The following is a 17030-nucleotide window of genomic DNA, read 5'->3' on the forward strand; positions in this document are numbered from 1 at the left end:
GTAGTGTTTATTTTTTCTATACATAACTACTAGTTTTGGGTTGGTTTAAAGAAATTTAAAAAATGAAAATTTCTTTTAAAATGTAAAAATATTGGCAAATCATATATAGATATATATATATGATATTCAAATTTCCTATTATTTTATATAGTTTTTTTTTTAAATTTAGAGATTTTTAAGGTAAAATATTTATATTCTATAAAATTCAATTGAATTATTTTTAGAAAAAATGACAAATAGTGATTTTTTTGGGGAGAAAACATGGAACATTAGCCTATCTCTCAAATTTAGCCACAGAAAATTTCCTTGGTCTTACAATACATAAAAGGTTTGTTGTCGTATTTATGTCAGTTATATCTATTGAGTTAATTAATTAGTAATAATAATAGTTTAAGTATCTATAATAAACTAATTATTTTTAAATTGTGTGTTTAAATACTTTAATTAAAATAAAACAAAAATATTTTCATGATATATACTTATAAATATAAGTAGTTTGTGTGACACATTTCCATAAAGAAACGACTACTCATTTCTTCATCGTTTAATAATCTTAATAATATTTGTGAGAAATACCACTAATACTAGATCAACCTAGTTATGCACAAGCAACTCCAACACATAGTTTATGGACAATCTTTACAATTGTAATCAATTTGTTTACCATTGTAATTAATTTGGAAACAATCTTCCGACAACAAGACATCACTAGCACCTAGGCCTAATTCTTTAAATTGTTGTTAAATATTCACAATGCTACACCAAAAATAATGGTTAGAACCTCCTTCAAAATATTTCTAACAGTTTTTTTTTCCATCAAAGAATGTCAAATATTTGACAATTTAATTCATCTCTTTGCATCAAACATTCTTGTCGACAACCATGACAAGTTAATGTTCCAATCCTTAAATATGCCCAGTGTTGGAGAGTTAAAAAGTGGTTCAAAAACACACCAACATGATGATGATCAATTCGAAACAAATGTATTGCTATGTGTAGGCCAATGAGTTATGCTATCCTATAATTTATGGGTCCAAACAAGATTAGTCAATGGTGCTTTTGGAGTATTCATTTAAATTGTGTATACACCAAGAAGTGGCCCCACAAATTTGCTAACATATGTTGTTGTGGCTTTTGATAACAATAGTGGGCTTCCATTAGACCAAACCCAACCAAAGCATGAGCCAATTCTCCTCACACAATAAACTAACAAGAAACAAATCCCACTTTTGTTGGCTTGGGCATTAACTATACATAAATCTCCAGGAATGATCTTATTAAGGTCTACCATTGACATTGATAACACTAAACACGAAGACTTGATCTTCACAACAATGTCACACACTTATTTTATATGAATATGAATAACATCATTATTCTTCTTTAAACATTATGAAAAAATGAAGGATATTATGTACCCCACACTACTAAAAAATAAAAAATTATGCTTATTTTCTTGGTTACTTTCATAATCCCAACTTCTAACCTCACATAATCATATTTCTATACATAAAATATAGTAATTACTAGGACATGATAATAACACTAAACATGAAGGTTTGATCTTCACAACAATGTCACACACTAATATTATATGAATGTGAATAACATCATTATTCTCCTTTAAAAATTATGAAAAAATGAAAAATATTATCTATCCCACACTATTAAAAAAAATAAAAAGCCATGCTTATTTTATTTGTTACTTTCATAATCCCAACATCTAACCTCACATAATCACACCTCTATACATAATATATAGTAATTACTAGGACATAATAATACTAATAAATATTAATACATATAATAATTACTATGACATAATAATACTAATAAATTTTATTTGTTATGTATTTACTAAGACTTAATAATACTGCTACATGTTATTTATAATAGATTTCTACTTCCCCGGATGCGGGTGACACAAACGAATTAAATGTTAATCATGACAGATTGTAATACCAGGTACTGCCAGCTGCCGGGCAACGTGGCTTCCCAGGATCTCACCTCGCACAAGAGGAAGGGTCTTAATAAGGATAGATATGGCAGGATTTCTGCATTAATGGCGTGCACTCTTCAAAGCAAAATTGTGGTAGTTATAATCATGGCGATCTTGGTTATTCTCTTCACACTTCGCATTCAGTCTTCTTGTTCCGGGCCTTGGTTTGATGTGGTTTTTGGTGACAAGCAGGACTCTGCAAACAGTGGCAAGTTCCAGGCCGGTTCTCTGTTATTCTGGAAGAGGTATTACTATGCTAAGGATCCCCACGACAGGATTAGCACTGCTTTAAGGGGTAAGCTTTCTAAAGCTCTAGAATTTAGAATTGGGCGAGTCTCTTCTCCTTCTCAGGCATACTCTGTGTGCTTGTATCGGTCTCTGTTTCAGTCCTTTTGTCCTCTTGTCATTGTTTCTGGTTACTCTGTGCCTTCCCCTTCGCTCTTCATAATGGTTTGCCAGAGTGGGAGGAATCGTTCCGGGGGGCGACGTGGTAGCGGCAAACGTTCGATGGCTAGTCATTCTATGGACCCTGAACGGTCTCCTGTCAATCTTCCCTCCTCTCATGTGGATGTGCCTCCTCCGAGCCCTGTTCGCAAGCCAACTCCAAATAGTGCTTTCCAAACCACGCATTTCAAATTCCAAAGCAATCTTAATAGGCCTCTGATCACTGCTCATATCACTATAATCCTATCGGAAGAAGAAAATCAGCTCTATCCTCTGTCATGCATGGCTCCTGAACCTTCTCAAAGCAGTGAGCAATTAATGGATGGGGGAAGCCAGGAGAATCGTATGAGTGATAAGCTTGGTCAGGATGAAGTTCCCAGAATCATTCCGCCTCTTGAAGACATTACTCCAGTGGCCGGGGAAGGGATTTTTGGAGCCACTAATCATTCCTTGGCGAACCCAGCGGGCGAGAAGGATGGCAATGAAAATTTGAGGATTGGCAGCGCGTGTCCGGTAGCGGAGAAGACTCCTGGTGAGGATGTGGAAGTTTAAGGCCACCTGGGTCTGTTTTTTCTCTCTTTTTGGTTTTGCTATCGCTCAGATGACTACTTCCAGGCCACTCTGTTTACAGTCATGGTTCAGCATCTTCAACCTGATGATTTTGTTTCCCTCCAGGGCAGTGGCTGTTTAATTACCGTCTGGTTTGCCAAGTACATAGGCTTTCTTGCTTTCATGTTTCTTCCTATGTTCTACTGGTCTATCTCTGGGTTCTATATCTGTCTTCTAGCTCTTTGTAACTGGTCTCCCCAGGTTCCTTCTATACTGGGGCAGTTTTGTTGTGTTGAGTGCTCTCGGGTACTGTTATCTGAGGCCTCAACTCCTTGTAAAATTATTCTACTTTTCAGTTAATAGATTTTAGTCTTTGCAGAGAAAAAACAAATAATAGATTTCTACTTGATAAATGTTATTTATAATAGATTTCCACTAGATAACAATGTTATTTATAATAGATTTCTACTTGATAAATGTTATTTATAATAGATTTTCACTAGATAACAAGAGCCACGTGGTGGCAATGTCATTGGTTTTGTTTTTTTATACATTGCTACCATGTATCTTTTTTCTATTATGTAAGAATGGTATAGGCTTATATGTAAACAGACTATTTTTAAGAGATTTGTACTTAAAAATATTTGTTTTTCACAAATTAAAATGGATATATATTATTGATAATAATAATAATCTCAATTTAAAATAGAAAATTTGATATAAAAAAATATAGTATCTTTTTTATTAAAATCCATCATATTGATTTTAAATTTTAAAACGAAATATTAATTTTATATACATATAAAGCTCTTCACTAAAATAATATATTATTTATAAAAATTAAATAATATTTTATATTCGGTTGATTGAATATTACTAAAAAAAATATTTTATTAATAATCACATTGACATCAATATATTTATATAAAATATTAAATAAATTACATTAATATATTTATTTAAATTATTTAAACATTGATTATTAATAAAATTTTAATTATAATTGATTTTCAAATTTAATTTTCATTCTTTGCGAATTTGGCATGGAAAGAGTAAACCATTATAACCACCAAATATAAATTTCAAAATAATTATAATAAAAGAAAAAGCCAAAATATTAAGAATTCATACATAAAACATTCCAATGTTTGACTTCTATCCATTCTGATGTAATGCTACCTATGTGATGGGTATTTTTTTTATGGTTCCACCTCAATGCCATTTTTGTGATGTATACAAATTGAGTGGGCCTAATGGTTAAGAGCATGTGTTTCCTTCTAAGAAAGCGCGGGTTCAAAACCAGAGGGGAGTAGAGTATGTATACCTTTGTAGACTTAGCAATCAAATTGTTGCACGAAGGTGGGTCCCTTGTCCCACAAACAAGAGGGTCTCATACAAGGAGATAGTGTTCGGTTGGGGGAGTTTGTGATAAAGCATCTTTTATATGCGAATGATCTTGTATTGATTTCTAAATCAGCCCATGGATTGCAAATGCACCTATATGCCCTTGAGCATTTTTGTAGAGAAGTGGGGATGCAAGTCAATACTAGCAAGACCAAAATAATGTTTTTTTGTAATAAAAGGAAGCAGAGCCAACATACATTCTTCTTTGAAGGCAACATTTGGTGTCTCACTTGGCGTGTAGTGGGATCCTCTAATGTATACATCTCATCCTGGTTAAAATGGGATATGAAATTTAATGTTCAAATTTCTATGAGTCAAACCAACCAAAATAAAATAAAATATATCTAATTAATATTATAATATTATAATAATATATTTTCAATCTAAATTAGATCTAATTATTTTTTTGTTCACGGACACTGGGTGGCCGCTACATCCACGGAAAAAATCCAGGCAGATCAATCCAAAGGGTTGTCAACCAAACAAGCAAGGCCTAACCCCAAGAGCATCGAGGAGATTTGACCCCGTGACCTCCCAACTAGCAAGGTACTTAGCAATGAGAACTCGACCAACTAAACTAACCATTAAGACTTATTAAATCTTATTAATATTATAATATATTAATAATATTATTTTATTTTGAAAAATATTTATTGTATATATATATATATATTATGTTTTTTATAATATTAATAAAACATTATTGATTTATAGTTTAATTGTAACTCGTTTAATGGTAAGTTTAATGGAAAATTTGGTGTCCCACACTATGAAACGGAAATCCGCTCTCTTACACGGTGGGTTGAAAATTAAGCAAGCGACAAAATAATGTCTCATTTAACGTGGGAGATCCAGATTGGTTGTTATTGATCACAAATGAACCCCCACTGCCCAGCTTTTCACGACTCTCGGCCGTGGGCACCAACCCTCTAAAACCCCATCTGCCCGTAATTTTCTAAAATCCCCAAATTTGTTCTCCACGATTGCTCAGTAAATTCAGGGTTGGTTGTTTGTCTCTGTATAAGCCATGGCTTCCTCTTCTCCCTCGCTTCATTACTCTGTTTTGTAAAATCCTGGGCCAGATCGGCAAGCCTGGTGTGGTCCGTGCCTTAGAGCCATTATTAAAATTGGCTAAAGTATTGGCGGGCACCATGGAGTTCCAGTGTCATCGCTAGATAAAATATTTTCCAGTTGTTTTTAGTATGTTTTTTTGGAAGTTTTTCTAGTTTAATTTCTCTAAAATCTGTCAGGAGTTTATTGAAATCATAAGTTTGAGGAGGAATTCAATGACCATTTGTTTCTGCAATGTAAAGGCTCAAAGCAATTGTGGCATGCCTTGGAGAATTATTATGGAGTCCAGCACAATATTCATGCTTCTATCACAGATTCGCTCCTATGGTGCAGTGAGCAAAACGAAACCTGGAGGACTATCTTCATCATTGCTTTGTGGAGTATATGGAAGTGGCGTAACAACTCCATATTCAATGGCTGCAATTCCCCTTTCCTGGACATTTTTCTCAAAATTATTTCTTTTCATGATGCCCTTCCGCAAAGGTCCCTCAAGAAAAACAAGAGCGCCAACAATGATTTATCAGAGGATCCTTCCTCCTATCCAAGAGCATACTTCGATGGAGCGGAACAGCTCGGTTCCTGTGGATGTGGTGCTATCATTATGGTAAATGAAAACAATCAATTTTTCGCCCATTGGAACGGTGGGAAAGGCACCAACAGTAAGGCTGAGGTGATGGCCCTAGCAGGCCTTCTAAAGCTCTGCATATTCCTAAATATACAGGACGTCTCGGTGTTTGGAGATTCTAAGGTAATGGTGGATTTTGTCTCTGGAAAAAATCATATTTTCATGCCGCACCTTGCAGGATGGACGAACAGGATCAGTTTTTACTGGGGAAGCTTGCAAGGTGGCTCCATACATCATATCAGCAGGGAGCTAAATCAGCAGGCCGACTTGCTGTCAAAAGAGGGTCTTCATTCAGCTCCGGGTCTTTGGTTCTTGCAGGTTTTGTTTGAAGGGATCCTTTTTCCTATTCAGGAATTCTCCTTTCAGGATTTCTAGTCTCTCGCATGCAATCTCTCAGGTTTCTTCTTTTGCTTTTTGTTTATTCATGATGAAATTCCTATCTTTGTCCATGCGGAAGCATCCTCCTATGCTTTTCTGTGATTAAAACATATGAAGAACATCATCAAGAGGTGTGATCTGCTTTTGTTCCTTTGCATCCTGGTTATGCTGGCTACAGTCTTATTAGCAGGTTTTGTATAGCGACAATCTTCAGAATCTGGACATATGTATGCTTTTTATATTTCTCATATAATATAATCTCGCTTTTTCTTCCTGAAAAAAAAAAAAAAAAAAAAAAAAAAAAAAAAAAAAAAAAAAAACCTTGCACAATTTAAATGTCCCAGGGGTTTTGAAGATGCTGAATCTATATATAAAATTAAAAAACCAGTTTAAATAACATGATTTTACCTCAATTTTTTCCGCTAAATTCCAATACCAAAAAGTCCAAAAATCACATAAAACAATTCGAAATAATTTTAATACAAAACTTTTTAAATTAAAATTAACATTATATACTATATCAAAAAAGGGTCTAAAATTTTATTATATTATGTATTAGTGTGATTACTAAATGTCTGTACCAGTGACATAATAATCTCTGGTGAAAATATTTGTTTACCCTTATATTTGAACTATATAATTACACATTATTTAGTCCTTTTCTTCTTTATATGCAACCAAAAAAATTCAATATGCACATTTTATTGGTCATGAAATACGCGGTGTGTATTAAAACATATTCCTTTAATGTTCGCTTCAGCTTTCCCTGGTCAAAGTCAAACTTAAGTATGCATTTATTCATTCCTATGATAGAGGAGAACAATGGAATAATCCCGCATGTTTAATGTGATCTGAAGTTAATAAAATTAATACCCACAAAGGAACCCATTCAGTGACATCTGGTTGTAGAGGTGATAAAAAACACGTTCCGCTGCAACCCACCACACAAATTGAGGTCCAATTGCTTGCAAAGCTTCTTTCCATCCAACGGTCGATCCCTAATGTCCTTCAACTGCAAAGGCGAATGACATTCGTAATTTTAGAGACAGTATAGAGAGGCAAGCATAGTACTTCATGCCACCCACGGACTTACCTTCTTTCATGCCCTTTCTGGACAAAATGTTGTGGAATACAAAAGCAAAATTTCAGATCATTGCACCCATGAAAACTGTCATTCTAAAATTCAATTCCATTGTTGCCACCAACGCACAACCCCCAATAATGGGAATTAGTGAGAGATATGGCACATAAAAGCTTTCTTCCATGAGAAAACAAGAGACCAAGACACTAAAGGCTGGCTGAGCACTTTTAATGATGTGTGTGAATGAAAATACTACCTTGGACATGCTAACATTTGTTGCTACATGCCAAATTGTATGTGCAACTACCACCGGTACCAATGACTTCCAAAATTCAATATTAATAGTTGGAGCATCCACTAAACGTGTTTTCCAAGACACCCACATCATTAATGATCCAACGGCTAATGAAAGCGTTGAAGTCAACCAAGGGTAAGGAAATGCATTCAGCTCTTGTTGTAAATGTTGAAAACAACATTTAGGGTTCACCAAGCAACAAACTAGATCCCAATTTTCAATCTCTGAGCAACTTCTGATGGAGAATATTTTTCTGGAAGGACTTCATCTTGGACATCACTGTCAGGAACTAAATATGAGGAACTAGCTTCATATGCCTTGCCCTGAACATTGAAGTTTATCCTTCTCGAAGGTATCTGACATAAGCCAAGCCTTACACAGGGTGTGAACTCGAGAGACTATCCATATATGGCTTTCCTATCAAGTGCAGATGATAATTGAATCAATCCACCCACAGGAAGAGACCTGGGATTTAAATTTGTTTTAGATAACACATTTATCTGCCAACAAGAATTTGGTACATAGATAGTTGTACGACATGGTACATTGCTTTCACACAACATATTTCCAATCATGATTTTGGCACAAGCATACATTTCTGATATTGGTAGCCATGTGAATAGGACAATTTAGTAAACGTCGACGTCGAAGAGGGGAAAAACAAAAACATTGAAGTGCAGCGATCGACCGAGTACTCTCAAGACCTCTAAGGATAATTCTAGGTTCCCTTCCCAAGTCCTTGAAAAATCGATCCCTGTTTGACGTGGCATTCCAATTTAGATGGTCGGGAGAATCTGTGGGATGTAATCAAAGGCGTTAATGTTGGCTCCCAGTTAATGGCGGTGTAGAAGGTCAACGCTCCCCTTGTGTTTCATGGCATGTGCTTAACACTAGCAATGTGTCTATTTACTAACACCTGCGGGTTTTGGTGTAACGACAATTGTGTCTCCAACAAGTGGTATTAGAGCCAGAGGTCTCGAGTTCGAAACACACTGGGCTCACAGTGGGGGAAATTGTTGGCTCCCAGTTAATGGCGGTGTAGAAGGTCAACGCTCCTCGTGTGTTTCGTGGCATGTACTTAACACTAGCAATGTGTCTGTTTACTAACACCTGCGGGTTTTGGTGTAACGGCAATCATGTCTCCAACAGTTAATCCCGATTGGTTTCTATTGGATTGTTCTAGGATCCATCTTTATATCAAATCATAATCTCCTTTCCACTAGGGTTTGACTTCTTAGGTAAGAGCTAGATCTTCGACGAGCTTAATTAGCCCATAACAAAATTATTTCTGATTTTAGTAGGTACATAGTATTTCATAATTAATAATAATTCTAGAGATTTATCTTAGAATAAATAGATTTGATATAAATCGAATTTCCAAAAACAACTCATGATAGAGGTTTTAGTCATGTATACAACTCCCTTCGTTACCTATGGAATATAAAAAGAGAAGCATTCGAAGATAAGCGAGATACACATTACATTTCCCTTGGGCATTGTGTGAATCAAGGTATCCTTTTAAGGAAATTAAGGTGTGTTGTTCTAGAGAGAAACCATGTGATAAGGTTTACTATGGCGGTGCCACGTCACTTTATATGGTCTTTGTTCTTTCCATTATGGTCCTTGTTCCTTCCATTGTGGGTTGTATCTTGGATGCCAGGGTTGTATTTTGTAGGTAGGGTGCATTATAACTTAGTACAACATTATGGTTATCGTTGTATTTATGGCAAGTTTGTGGTTTGGAGGCAAGGGTCATTTTAATTGGGACTTCGTAAAATATCAATGTTGTTGTTGTTTTTTTTTTTTTTTTTTTTTTTAAGACTTTTTTTTAATTGGTTTTGCAAGAGGTATTATATGATTTCATGCTTTGGTTTATTATATATGGGTGGATTTTGGTTATATTATAGGGATTTTGTAATTGGGGGTTTTGATTAGAATATTGTTAATTTTATTATATTATGTTTATTTAAAGAATATTATAATAATTATATAATTTAAATAGTTGGAAAAGAGAGTTCAAATAGGAGTTGGGTGCTTTCATGAAGAGGTTGGATGTTGAGTTTTGTTCTTTCTATCTATATAATATTAAGTTATGTAATAGTAAAGCATCATTACATTGATTGATGTTTATGCAATTTTTTTTGTCTTTCTATTTGAAAAGATCATACAATAGATCTATAAAACAGAAATCATATTTATTAGTATTAATTTTACTATATTATGTTTATTTAAAACATGTTTAAAATTTATTATGGAAGAAAAATTTAGTATTATAATTGAAATTTATCTGATACATGTATATTTATTAAAAATACAATATTTTTCCTTTATAAACAAATAATTATCTTACAATCCAATCCATAAAATAGAAATCATGTTTATTGTATTAATTTTACTAGATTATATTTATTTAAAGTATTTTAAAAATTTGTTATGGAGAAATTTTGTTATTATAATTGAAATGTATCTCATAAATGATATTTTTTATATATATTTATTAAATTTTTATTATTTTTTCTATATAATTAAATAATTTAAAGAGTTTTTTTTTGTGAGCTTGGTAGGATTTCTGATTTTCGAGTTTACATGTCCATTATTCACCCCGCTACGAGGGAAGGGTAGCACAAGATAAGAACCCAAGATCTCTAGTTCAGTGAGACTTCATTCCACTGCCATTGCTACTTGAGCTACCCCAGGCAAACAATAATTTAAAGAGTTTTAAGTAAAATAGAAATATGATTATTTTTTAGATCAATTTAAAATGACAATAAATTAGTAGTTAAAATTTCCATTATAATAAAACTTGGTTTATGGTAGACTCTTAACCATTCATAAAAATTCCAAAAAAATTAAACAATTCAATTCAAGTTTTTAAAAAAATCATTGTTTGTTATAGGTTTTGTTTATTCCCTATCCATTCAATATATAAAAAACATATTTTCAATTAACCCAATGTGTTTTATTTTTATTTTTTTAACCATAATGAGTAGATTTTTTATTTAAATATGGCGCGCCCATTCAAAAACAAAACTAAGATTTTACATAGTGATTTCTAGCCTTCTAAGGACATGTGATACATCATTTGGTTTGCATACCCACTATACGAGTGTTCTTTGTAGTGCATACAAAAATTCCCATTCACATATCTCTTATCATTGTAGATTCTACAATATTGAAGTAATAAAAATTGGCATTTACATTTTGTCATTTGAAAATAAAGAAAGAACTGAAAAGTCTAAAATTCCAAAGGCACTGGATTGTTCAGGTCTAGCTCGATTAGGACTACTTTGGCTTTCTTATATAGGTCCTATTCAGTGGAGTCCTCCTCATTGTTCTTGCTGATCTCTGCCACCGTGAGTTTAAGTTGCTCAACTTGCTGACATAGTGCTTCCACTTCATCCTCAAGTTGACGGATTTGTTCCCCCTTCTCTAGTTGACTCTCCTGTATTGTGAGATTCTCTCGTTGTTGAATGTACATGTTGTGCTACAAAGCCTCCAAGCCTTCTCTAAATTACAAGTGCTCCTACTCACAAGTGGTGTAGGTTGGCTGAATTCTTCCAGCACCTTGCCGACCCGACCTATGCCTCTGACTCCCCCAAGAGCTCGACCAAGGAATGTCTTCTTCTCTCTGACTCCTTAAATCCATCTTATGACATCCCAAAAAGTTACAATTATTTATGCCCCCCCTGCTCAAGTCCCAAATTTCCTCGACCCACCAATCCACCTTACAAGCCAGCCACACCACCCTAAGGATATTACCTAAGATCCCTTCACAGACTAGAGGAATAGAAGCCTTCTCACCTATAGCAGAGACAGAACTGACCTATATCAACCGCACTTTCCAATTTAGTGGAATTTCTTTACCAGCCCCGGTAATTGTATCATTCCCGTATATTATACTCCAACCCGCTGCCCCATAATGCTTCTCCTTTGGAATCATTGCTCCAAGGTCCTGATCCTGGATCTCCTCCCAGACATGAAGCTTGAGAGAATTCACAGCTACTAAAGTGTCAAAGACAACCGAATTCCAAACTTTTCATGCAGGTCTGATCCAAAGACCCCTCCCAAATCAACAGACTAGCAATTCCCAACTCTGCATTACCCCTTAGACCAACTATAGCCCTTAGACCCGCGAACCCCTGCAGCTTCCCACTCAAAAGTTCTGACTCACCGGGCTCCTTAGGATTCTTCCCACCAATCCAGTCCCCACTACAAACACTCGACGACCTCAGCTTCAGCCTCAAGGCCTTAAGGAGCATTATCCCAAGCAAACTTCTCCGACTGGTGTTCCTTATATAGCAGTAATAGTGCCACGAGATGATGCAGTTCCTTTGGAGGAATCTAATGGGACTATGCTACCGATGATATTCCATTAATTCCCAGCCTTCCGCCTTAATTTCCTAGCATTGATCCTTGTCCTTCATTCTCCTTTTGAGTTTCCTCCCATGAGTGTTTTGGATCGATCTGTGTTCCTGAAATAAATGTTGCTCCTCTCTTCCCCTTATCCTACACAGATAACCAAGGAAAATGAACTAAAAACTTACTGAGAGATCCATGTTATTAAAAGAGATGGTACCTAAGTGATGATATCATACACGTTATGGGTGTAAGAAAAGGACATGTTTGCCACGAGGTTCTTGGTCAAGCTAGGGAACGCAAGGAGATGTTTTATGGGGCCCAAGTGTCAGGGGTGAGAGGTGGGCAAGGAAGGGGAACATGACAGAAGGGAGGGGAGATGGGATGGAAAAAGAGAGGGGCGAGACCATGGAAAAGAAAGGGGGATGTCGGAGGGAAGGGGTGAGAAGGATGAATAGGGGAGAGGGGGAGCAAAGATAAGGGGAGGGAAGAGACAGGGGAGGGAGAGGGATAAGGGGTAGGAGGGCAGACCAAGGAGTCGACCCAATGAATTTATACTCAAATTCCCTAATTCTAAGGTTTGATATAACCCAAGCCAGGTTTAGCTCATCCTCCACTATCCAGGAATTGTAAGTCATTAACTAACATATGCGATCCTAGTCGTGCTCATGACATCATTCACCATGCTCCTTTCTTCGATCAACTAGAAAGCGAGGTTAGCTTATTTGTCATATTCTTGATTATTTCCTCTTAGAATATGGAAGAAGGTCACTGAATCGAAGGATGGGATCATCCCTTGGAATCTCTTGATAATTTAGTTTAATATTGTGTTTTTTGCAAATGAGGCATAGTTCATATGCCATATTATAATCATGGACTCTCCCAGCACCTGCAGAGTTTTTATTCCTTTCTTTTGAGCCCATGTGAGGCCCAGAAACAATCCATACACTTCATCTTGATTGTTTTTCTTCCATCCAAGTCCCCAAGCATATCTATCTTCAATGGTTCCTTCTAGATTAATCAGAATCCCTCCCCCTCCTATCACCCCATGGGAAGAGTAAATAAAACAAATATTATAAGGGACATAAGACGGGGGAGGGTGCAACACTAGGACTTCCCAGGAGGTCACGCATCCCAGTACTACTCTAGCCTAAGCGTGCTTAACTACGGATTCTGATGGGATCCGGTGCATTAACTTTGGTGTGATTGCACCCTCAATGTATTTTGAATTTTACTTGAAAACTTTATATCAATTAAAAGAGTGTTATATAACCAGATCACAAAAACAAAAACTACATGGTGGAAATGTTCAAAAAGCTAGGGCAGTGACATTTCCACCACGTGGCTCTCATCAGAATATGAGGAAGGAATTTTTTTTACTTAAATTTATAATTTTCGGTTTAATGAAATTATTGTTGTTAATGGTGAAATAAATTCAGCTTTCGCTACTTTATTGTATGTGAATTTTGCAATTTTCAAGTTTTTTATCATTAAAATTTGAGTAAAGGGTTTTCCATCATATATTTTTTTTATTTGATGAAATTGTACTTTATAATGGGTAAATAAATTTAGTCTTTAAATATTTTATTGTAATTGAATTGTGCAATGTTAATATCTAATATATGTAATTTAATTAATTTAAAAAATGAATTTTATTAGACTTTAAATAATAATAAAACTTAATCTTTGTTTCCATTTTTTAAGTGGATGGAAAAATATAAATCTTTAAAACTTCAAAAAATATTTTAAAAATAAAACTATAAAAAATGTATTTCCTCTTCACATTCATTCATTACTAGTAATTATTAGCATAATTTAAGGTTTAGAATTATTAATATTCTTGTTATGAGATTTTTGATATGAATTAAATTTAGAAATAGAAGAATTCTAAACATTTTATGATTTTAAATTTTGTTATTTGATATTATGAAAATTTGGCCATTAAATTTTTAGTGAATTTGTAAAACTCTGGATCACTAAAATTGTTCTTCTTAATGTAAAAAAAGATTCAACGCTCCCAAATACCTTTATTACAACTTGACTCTGTATATTTAATGATTGGTTTTTGATATTTCATCAATATAAAATGATTTACCAAATTGGAGACAAAATATCAAGATTTCCCTTCTCTTTATTTTGAGCAACGGTAAAAGATAAAGTTATAGAGCATTTAGACTATGGCTTAGAAATGTACCCAAGAATTTGACTAGACCCTCCACCCATCATGAGTAGATCCAAATGAAGTTCATTGATGATAGGTGGAGTGTCCATCCAAGATGTTGGGTACCTTTCTACACTCTAACGAATTTGATATCTTAAAATCTCTTTACAATCATGGCTAACCATAAAAATCATTTTTGCAATCAAAAGGAATGTAGTAATTTTTTTTAAAACAATAAAATTGCAATGGTAGATGTTGATTAGGATTCAATTCTAATTTGACAAGACTATAGCTTAAATTTACTTAGCATCATTTTAGGTTCCAAGGTTTCGCTAAAAAAAAGGTCCTAATGTAACACTCCCTTCCACATCCTTAGCTTGAACCAGCCCAGTGGAAGGTGTTACTTTATCCTAACTAAAATTCCAAGGTTTTGTCATGGAAGTGGGGTTACAAAACCCCTCAATTTCAACTTCCTCGAAACTAATGCCACCAATGCGTCTGCCTTGTCGAGAGCTTTCCAGTGATAAATTTTTTATCCCTAATCAACCCATGGATCAAAAACTATGGTCATTCAAATATTTTGTCAATAACGCTTTGCCACATCAACAGACACTACCACGTGGTACCCACATGGATCCCATGTGGCATTCCACACCACATGCCAAGTCACTCTCGACCAAGGCCCACAAGGCCAGGCCCTAGTGTGCATCGCAACCCTTTCCCATTACAACCACTCTCAACCTCGATCTTCTCATTTTTTCTCGACATCATAGCACAACACATTGTTGTAAGCTTGGGGCAAGACGAGAATTTTTTGCATTAATTACCAATATAGGGATTTCTCATCTCTTAACCCTCGCTCCCTCGTTGTCCATAACATATGCCATACAATGGAATCCCCCAAGGCCCAGGAACTTAAGCTCCGGAGACAGTAAAATTCCCCACCTCTTGTTAGGAATTTTTATGTTTCCCAACCCCCATCACTCTCATCCCTTCGCTTGTGTGCATCTCTTATGTGCACACCACACATTTCCTCAAAATCCGTAGAACCTAGGCTCAAAGATAGCATCATATCGATGCCATGTTGACTTCCCTCACCCTGACGTCATGTTGACATCTCTCGCCCCACCATGCCCCCTTCCATCGGCCTTGTTACAAAGCATTATGATTGGGGAAAGATAGGAATTCCATCCATCACATAATAGAAGTGACCCCTTTGATAAGCATTTGGCACTTAAAAATATTTCCAGGCTTGTCAGCATACATACACATCTATGTGTATCAACGAGAAATGCTCATCATACATAGTGAACCCCTCCTAAGCTTACATATATGCATATGCATCTATGTTAACAGGGATGCCTTGACTCTTAGTCAAATATGGGCTATCCTTCCCCAGCTTACGCAATAGATACATACATACATACATGCATTTCCTCTTGAGCTTAGACAATTATTAACCTGCTTCCATCTACATATACAAATAAGTCTATCCCTCCTTAGCCCAAGCTTCATATCAATATAGATGTATTTTAATCCATCTCTCCTGAGCTTAATTGATTTCAAGTATTTGAGTTTTTCAACCACACAAATAGGAGCAATTCCTCTAGGTGACTCAATAGCCCAAGATTTTAGAACAAGATCAATTCAAAGCAAGCAATAGGAGAAATTGCAACGATATCCATGATTCCACTAATGTGTGTGTATATATATATAGTGACGGGCTAAATTCCTTTTTACTAAACTAGTGACAACAGAGAGTTCAAACCTCTCTCACTACAACCATGAATAGGCTTCTATTCCTCATAAAAATACATGCATTTTATTAATAGTAACAAAGCATATACATTGCATTCAAATAGAAACATGAATAATAAATTTATATACATTTCATCCATTTATATAGGAACATGGAGAATAAATTTATCTTGTATTACAAATAGGTCTGCCAACTGAGATTGGGACTCTAACCCTCCACCCAACTATAGGTCGACCATACAAATATCTTTTCTTATAGCAAACCACCCCTGAGTGAGATTCATATTATGTGAAGGTAGTTATCTCATTATTTCTCAACCATTCATTCTCATACAATGAACACAATGTTGGGTGTGGAGCCTGATTATCTTCTGTATTCAAAGGTTTCAGTCGGATGTATACCCCAGGAAGATTGTACACCCCTCCACGCGAGGGGGTGCGGGGGGACTAATCCCCCCCGACTGAGGGGTCCAGGGGCCAGTGGTCCCCCGACGAGGGTTCGGAGGCAGTGCCCCCGAAGCTAAAAACATATGTAAATTTGCCTTGTAAAAGTATAGTAATTTCTAGTCAATCTGGGTCGTTCATTAGGTGGATGATCTGACGGTAGAATTTATGTTTAATTTAGGGTTTTTTTTCCCTAGAAGGAAACCCCTCACTATATATGAGGGAATTGTATTGCGTCTATGCATATTTGAATATCTGTATTCAGAGTGAGGAAGAGAGAGGAGATTGAGAGTGAAGAGGGAGTTACAACAGATTTGTTGTAGGTTGTATCTCTTCAGTTTGTTGGATAATATAAAAAGAAGGACTAGTTGTTTCTCCGTGGACGTAGCCCAAACTGGGTGAACCACGTATATCTGTGTCTCTCTTGTTTTATGTGTTTTCTTTGTTTATATTTCTGCAATAATT

The 17030-nt window shown here is 35.4% G+C and overlaps 2 pseudogenes; both read right to left on the reverse strand.

Annotated features, from left to right (window-relative positions):
• Positions 1-7336: 7336 nt before the first annotated feature.
• The window catches only part of LOC149240546 (glucose-6-phosphate/phosphate translocator 2, chloroplastic pseudogene), a 64074-nt pseudogene continuing 54380 nt past the window's right edge, over positions 7337-17030 (reverse strand).
• Positions 13299-13416, reverse strand: LOC149240547 (5S ribosomal RNA; annotated as a pseudogene).

The sequence above is a fragment of the Pinus tabuliformis genome, chromosome 8 (assembly GCF_031772625.1).
Source record: "Pinus tabuliformis cultivar Carrire ecotype Pingquan chromosome 8, CPIR1, whole genome shotgun sequence".
Classification (NCBI taxonomy): Eukaryota; Viridiplantae; Streptophyta; class Pinopsida; order Pinales; family Pinaceae; genus Pinus; species Pinus tabuliformis.